The sequence below is a fragment of the Neopelma chrysocephalum genome, unplaced genomic scaffold (assembly GCF_003984885.1).
Source record: "Neopelma chrysocephalum unplaced genomic scaffold, ASM398488v2 Primary Assembly neopelma1_63, whole genome shotgun sequence".
In the NCBI taxonomy this organism is placed as follows: Eukaryota; Metazoa; Chordata; class Aves; order Passeriformes; family Pipridae; genus Neopelma; species Neopelma chrysocephalum.
This window is the reverse complement of record NW_020897720.1, coordinates 13,209,512-13,217,129: the sequence shown is the minus strand read 5'-3', so window position 1 is coordinate 13,217,129 and position 7,618 is coordinate 13,209,512.

The following is a 7,618-nucleotide window of genomic DNA, read 5'->3' as shown; positions in this document are numbered from 1 at the left end:
TTCTCCTTTCTCAAGAGCTGACGTCAGATTTCATTTGGAAAAGGGGGGAAAGGACTTAGTCACACTGTTTGTTAATCTCTGTACCCCTAAGGAAAAACCTAATTCAAAGTAAATAAAAAGACTCACTCATAGAGACATGGTAGGGCATAGAATTTATCTCTGAAATCACACAGAAGATACGTTCTTTAGCAAAGCACTTCAAGCCTTAAGATCTAGACCCAGAGATTCCTAAAATCAATTCCTAAAGTCCTCCCTCTGCCTCAGCAAGGTGGATCTTGGGGCTCCAGTCTCCCTATCTGGGATAGAGCAGCAAGCTTAAATACTCCTTTTATAAACCTGAACCCCAGAAAATGCTGTTTTAGGGAGAAAACAAGCTCCCCAGTGTTTAAATGTATTGGTGTGGCCCCTGCCCCAAGGACTGTGGTTGGCTGAGCTCTCCTTTTCCTCCCAAATCCTCATTGCGTCAATGTATTAATTAATAACTTTACTTTGAACTCCTAGAAACTAGAAATGAAGCTTTTGGCAAGTAGAATTTATCTCAGAGCAGCAGAACTCAGCATTAAACAAAGAAGCTTAAACAGGTCCCTGCCCAGACGTGACGGGGAGGGATGGAAGTGAGTCATTAACATGAAACCACTTGGCTTCCTTTCAGAGCTGTATTTATGGACAGTGATTAGAGAACACCTTGAATATAAACCTCCATGCAAATACCAGCACACACACATCCCTGGGTGAGCCCAGGGAGGGGGGAACCACACGGTTCTCCTGCTGGAACAGCCTAATCCAAGATTCTGGGGTTTGCCAGTGCAATTTAGGAACCACATCAGGGATGAGGAACCGTGTTCTGCCGAGCAGGGAGAGGTTGAAGGCAGTGCCTGAGGGCTGTGCTGAATGCTAATCATGAGCAGGAACACATGGAAATGCAGAGGAATGAAGAAGCAAGGAATGGAAGCTCCAGGGATCCACAGGGAAGCTGGTGCAACAGGAGGGAAGCAGCTGTGCTTCTGCCACACCTGGACCCTGGAAGGGATCTGATTAGTCTGTCCTGACACACAGACATATATCTGGATCCACCTGGAGCTATATCCTAATCAATGTGTTTGGACCCCAAGTGAGGCACCTGCCCAGAACAAATGTTCCCCAAAACACGAAGAAAAGGGCTGGGCTGGGAAAAAGGCACGGGCTGGACCCGTGTGCAATCCTTTCTTGGATACAGGTGGGAAGGGATGATGAAAAAGCAAACAGCCCACTGACTTCCATAATCCCCCATAAATCCATCTGTCCCCACCCCAGTGCTACCAGTTCTCATTAACTCCCTCCAGGTTCCCAGGCTGCTGGGGACACTTTTGCCTTTCCCAGGAAGGCGAGTGATGGGATTTGCAGGTGTGGGCAAGGCAGAAATGCCAGCACCTGATCCAAGCTATGAGGTCTTTGACTTCTGCAGCAATCATTAGTCTCACACATGGAAAAATGCATGTGCTGTGTGTTTTAGTTAGCAGCCTTTTATCAAGGCTGGTGTCCTTGGGCTGGTTCCTGCTACTGGTAGGTGTAAAGAGGGAAATGCATTCCCCAGGACAGCTGTACATCAGGATCACCTGAGCTGTGCACTCCTCCAGAATCATGTTTGAAATGCACACACTGTGCAGGGGAATGGCTGTGCTGCTGCTTTTCTGAGCACCTACCGCTGTGCACGAGGGGGAACTTCTGTACTGGGAGGGTGACTGAGCGCTGGAACAGGCTCAGTCCTGTGTCCAGAGAGGCTGTGGAGTGTCCTGGAAATACCCCAAAGCCTCCTGGACACAATCCTGAGTAATGTGGTCTAGGAGATCCTCCTTGAGCAGGGAGGTTGGACTAGATGAGTTCCAGTGGTGCCTTCCAACCTGAACCATTCTGTGATTCTTGTGCTGTGGTCACTGCACCAGGCACGGAACCTGCACCACCATCCCCTGCACTCTGGGGGGAAACTGGGGCACCTTCTCCTGTTATTGGCTTAGAAAAAGATAATGCCAAAGCCTAGGGTGGCACACAGCTGCTTCTGCTGCAGTTGCACCAAGGAATAAACACACTCCATGATGGTTTGTAGTGAGCAAAGTTAGCAAAGGCAAGCAGATAAAATGGAAATTCTTGTTGGAGCAAGATGGGAAGGAAACTGGTGACAGGAGCAGTGCAAAGGGAGCGTGGTGGAGAGTGAGGAGTTAAGGTTGCCTGGCTGACCAGAGCTGTGAAAAGACACACCAACCTGCCTGGGAGGAGGTAGTGGCCTCTTTCCCACTCCAAAACTCTGCAATGACTGAGACATCAAAACCCCAACACAATATAAACCTGAACAATGGGGTCTGACAGCTGCAGAGTGTTTGAACAACGCCTCAGAAGGGGAAGCTTGTGAAATCCTCTATATCCCACCAGAGCATGGGAGCTGCAGCTTTTCCTGGTTTCTGTGGCTGTATTTTCCCTGGACAGCAGAGTTACTGACAGTGGGGGGTGAGATGGGTCCCGTCAGCAGAGGGGAAGCAGAGGGAATCACCCAACAATACCAGGCCAGCAGCTGCACCTCCACTTCCTTAAACCAGAGACTGTGCCCCTGCTCCTCCCTGGTCCCATCACATCCTTCCGTGCATCCACAGCCACCAAGCTTTGGATTTGCTCCCTAAATATGTCCCTCTGGCAGCAGTGTGCTGACTGCTTCCTTTGAAGAGTTCATTCTCTCGTGGCACCCTCACAAATGGGTGCTCTGGGTCTCACTCCAAGCAGCTGCCCCGTTAGCACCTGATGCTGGCTAATAACAATGATTAATGAATCTTAATCTTTCTGTCACAATTGCCTTTCATTAATATTAATATCTGGCAGATGTACCCCCACGGGGGAACTTGAGCTGCTGAGTATTAGCCTGCTATGTACAGCTGGTATTTTCTCCAGAAACTTTGAGGACGTTCTTCTAAACAGCACATTATGTGCAATTTTATTTCCAATTGTTAACGCTGTCATGTGTCAGCATAGAGAAGAATGTTTATTTTAGGCCTCCTCACCTGATAAAGTAAAAAAACTCTCTTAAATACCAACATTTTCAGGAAAAAAAAATCTGATATAAAGGAATGATTACACAGAAACAACAGGCATTGTCACAGAGGTCAAGCTCAGCCATGGATGCACCACTGAGCCTCCTAATTACAACAGGGTGTAATTTAAGGCATGTTTAGTCAATGATTTTAAACGTGTGCCATTTGCCAGTTAGATGTATGTGCCATTTGCCAGTTAGATGTATGTGTTCAGCTGCTAAAAAAAAACTCTTGTGAAGCACTTTTGGAAGCACAAACATTCAATTAAATGATTTAGTTGAGTCCTTGTAATTGGGCTGAAGTCTGTTTACAACTAATTCATAATACAGCATCATTAGCCCGATGATTAATTGGTAATTACTCTATGAAAACAAATTAATCACAGTGTTTCCCAAACCATGATCCTCTTCTTACACTTTTGCAACCATTTGGGTCCAGTCTGTGATTGTCTTGATTTATTTCTAGCTATCCATCTACGTCCTGGTTATTAAATTTGGAGGAATCTCCTCTCAGCAATGCAGTATCAGCTGCAGCAACAGGCAGCATGAAGAACATGTTCCATTTTTTTACCATTTTATTACCCTCCCCAGACATGCCTGAACCTTGGCTGGCTGGACGTGATTTCTTTGTCGGTGCTCCCACTTGAAAGCAGGAATGTGAATCTTGAGGTTATGTTCATGTAAAGACTGAGAAAATCAGCAGATGAGGATGTGAAATACAGGCAGCCTTTGTGTCTGAAACATTCCTCAGCCCACAGAGGCTTCAACCTTGGAGTCAGAGGCTCCAAAATGATTTGTTAAACCATGTGGGCGCAGGAAAAGCACGAGCAGGTTGGATGCAAAAATTATAAAATAATCAAATAGCTGCCTCCAGAGCTGGGAGTTTTCTTCAGGAATTGATGGAAATGCCCTAGGATCTGGGAAATATGGTTGGCACCCCATGGCCAGCCCAGGGAGGGACACCTGAGCTCACCCATCAGAAGGGTCTGGGGACAACAATGGGCGTGGAAGGAGCTTCACAGTCAAAACAGCCTCAAAATAGAATCATAGGATAATTTAGGATGGAAAAGCCCTCTGAAATCCTTCAGTCCAACCATTAACCAGTGCTTCCAAGCCCACCACTGAACCACATCTCTAAGTGCCACATCTACATGTCTTTTGGAAGGGTGCTGAGCTTGGAAACAACAGGAGCTTTTTGCCTCCTCCCTGCACAGCCCCAGCCTGCCCTGGGCAGGATCCTCACACTCCAGTGCCTATTTCTGCCCACATCCTCACAAATTCAATCACAAATTCAATCAGCTTTGGGCTGACTGCTCTGATGTTACTCCTCCTGATAGGGATATGCTGAAAGCCAGAAAAATGATGCTGAAACTATTATTTAAAAAAAAATAAATATGAGCAGGTAAAAATATTCCATCTGTAAAAATGTCTCAACTCTAAAGGGCACCATCACCCTTGGCCTGTTCAGACCAGTCTGTCGGCTGCATCTGTTATCTGGCACCACTGTGTTCTCACTGAATGGAAAATAATTGCAAGGTGGTCTGGAGGTGTGGGAGACCTGCCACTAGAGAGGCAGGATTAGAGGAAACCCGAGTAACCAGGAGCAAAACCATGGCAGGAATTTTAAGGGAAGAAACCAGCTTTTTAAACCATTGTGTAGATGATGATGATGATGAGCAAGGCATATGCATTTAATGCCGAAATGAAATGGATTTAAAAGCTATCAAGAAAAAATGATGTCAGCTGCTGAGTGCTGTGACAGCTCCTCAGGATGTCCCATGGTTGGGGAGGGCTCAAAGTCCCCATTGTCACCTGCCACCCACATCCATGTCCTCATCTCTACCCCGTCCTGGTGTCCCCTGCGAGCACCGCAGTGAAACCTGTGTCATGCTCCTCCCAGTCAGAGAAAATCAAAGCAAAGGGCAGAAGGCAGCATTTCGTTTTATCATTATTTATGGCAAGAAGCTGCCTTTGGAAACAGAAAATGAAGTTTTGAATCATACCAAAGGAGTGAATTACTGGCTCCTGAGATGTGAGGCTACAGGTCTCAGCCCAAGGGGGAGGACTGACACAGCCTGACTGTGCTTGGACCATTCCCCATGGACAAAGGGCAAATTTTTAGGTGGGTAAAACAAATAACAACTGGTGTTGTCCCTGGTAATGAAATTAAAATGTTGGGAAGGGGGCAAAGACCCTTAGAATGAAAATAAAGCACTATTTTTATACTTCATCAGTGCAGGGAGGCTGAGCTGTGGTTTCCTCATCATCAGATTGAAAAAAAAATAGGGTTATACATCTTTTCTCCAAAGCAAGGAAAATACAACTTGTGTGAAGCTCATTGATTCTTCCTGCTCCAAGAAATCATCCTGGTCTCACCAAACCCCTCCTCTGGCTTTGTACCCCTCAAACACGCTGGTCTGGGGACACCCAGGACATGCTGAGACCCTGAAAGGAGCTGCAAGACCCTGTTGTGCTCCATATTGAGACTGGACAGTGTTTTTTCCAAGGTACCAACTCAAGGTGGGATGTGCAACCTGGCTGGGAAGTGCAAACAGGACACGGATTTTTTCTGTCATGTTCAATTTAAATCTTCAGGTGGGGTCGTAGAAGGTTTGTGCAGAGCCTGAATTGACATCCCAGCAGGAAAATCCTTTAATATCCCTCTGAACGACACAGGTTCTCTCCTGCTCTGCAGAGTCCCGAGTACTGCAGGTGAACAGCACCCTCTGCAGCCCCCCTGGCAGCCGAGGCCGGGAAAACACCCTGGGAGCAGCGTTTGAATCCATCATCCCCTATAAATGGAGACTGTTATTTCTGGCTTCTTGTAAATTTAGGAGAAACTTGCAGTTGTGATGTCAGCTTGATGTAAAGCACGTCGGACATGGAGTCCTGGCAGATCCACGATTCAGCTGGATCTCATCCATGATGAGACCAGGATGCTCCAGCAGCTGTGGCCAGAGCCTGGCCACGGACCAGGACCAAAGCATCCTGGAGCAAAGTCAGCTACAGCAATCACTACTTTAAAGATCCAGGCAAACTCTAAAATGTTTTTTTTTTTCCCTTTGGTAATGCCTGCTTGGAAACAAACTAATAAAAGTATTCCAGTTAACCATGTTTTGCAGGATATAGGGAGTATGTTATCCTAAAACAAAGAATAAGATTTCTCTATGAATTTAGCATTCAAGTAATTTTATATGATCGTATAGAGCTGGAAAAATCTTTAGGTGCCTGGCTAAAAGAGACTGTCCCTTAGCTGAAGGACTGAAACACTCATTTCTCTTCCCTGGTGCCTTAGGAGGGCTGTGTGTTCTTCAGACAGAGATGGATGCACTGAACGGGGAGTAAAGCAGAAATCTGGAGGAAGGGCAGGCTGAGAACTGCTCCAAAAACACGGGCTAGAGGCATTTCTAGGCTGGGTAGTTTATCCCATTTCCTTTTGGTGGCACTGTCTGCCCAAATATTACCAACCACCAGCTGCAGGTTGAAATCCCTCCTTGGTCTGGCTTCCAAAAATCCAGCTCTTGGTGCCGTGAGAACTATATATTGTAGCAAATTGTTTCTGCTGCTTGCACGGGTTTGGGAGAAAAGGTGGAATGAAGGAATTATTCAGCATTGCAACTGTGACAAATATCCACCGGGCAAACGCTGGTCCAGGCTGGACCTGAGGGTTTTGTGCATAATTTCCTCTGGGTGGTGGTCACACTGATGGGGTACCTGGAATGACAGCAAGGAATGAGCCATTGGCAAAAATGATACATTTTGGAGATAAATGTTTCCCTGAGCTTTAGACAGATGCCACAGGAGCAGCACTCAGACCAGATCTGGGCTCTGCTCCACGTTCTCCGAGAGCAAAAAGCTCTCGAACTGTGCACGCAAAGACCCAGCTCCTGCTGCAAAGCCCATCAACCTTAGGTATGAGGAGCCAGCATGGGGACGTGGGTGCTGAGCAGCCCTGTGCCCCAGGGCAGCACCAAAAACCAGCAGGAGATGCTGCCATGCAGGGAGGTGACCCCTTGGGGCACCCAGGCTGCTGAGACCCTGGATGTGAGTGTGACCGTGTGTGATGAGCAACTGCATTTGCCAGCGTGAAGTTGATTTTATTCTTTGAAATGCTTGTCACAGGTCCCCTCTGTTGAAGCTCAGCAGAAGGCCTGGCTCTTTGCTTTCCCTGTTTCTCCAGGAGATGGACAAGCCTTAATTGCACATCCCTCAGTGAGCACCAGGGCAGGTCCCACACGTGTCCGAGGGAAAGGGGACACATCAGTTTTGGAGGCATTTCTCATCTTCAGTAGCTTGAGGAGCCAAAATGCACAAGGATACATCCAGCCCCAGCTGAAGGTGCAGCATTTTTCCCTCACTGGCCTCCAAGGAGTCTTCAGAGGGACCTTCCCAGAGTCCTGTTCAACATATAATTGCCATGAAGAGGTTTGCAAAGGGTAAGCTCACAACCCCCAGGATTCCTCCAGCACACCCACACTCTGCTCCTCCTTTTCCAGTCTTCACTCTGATGGTTTTTCCCATCCCAGCCCTTCTCAGCTGCTGGCTCAGTTTTTCCCTCCACTA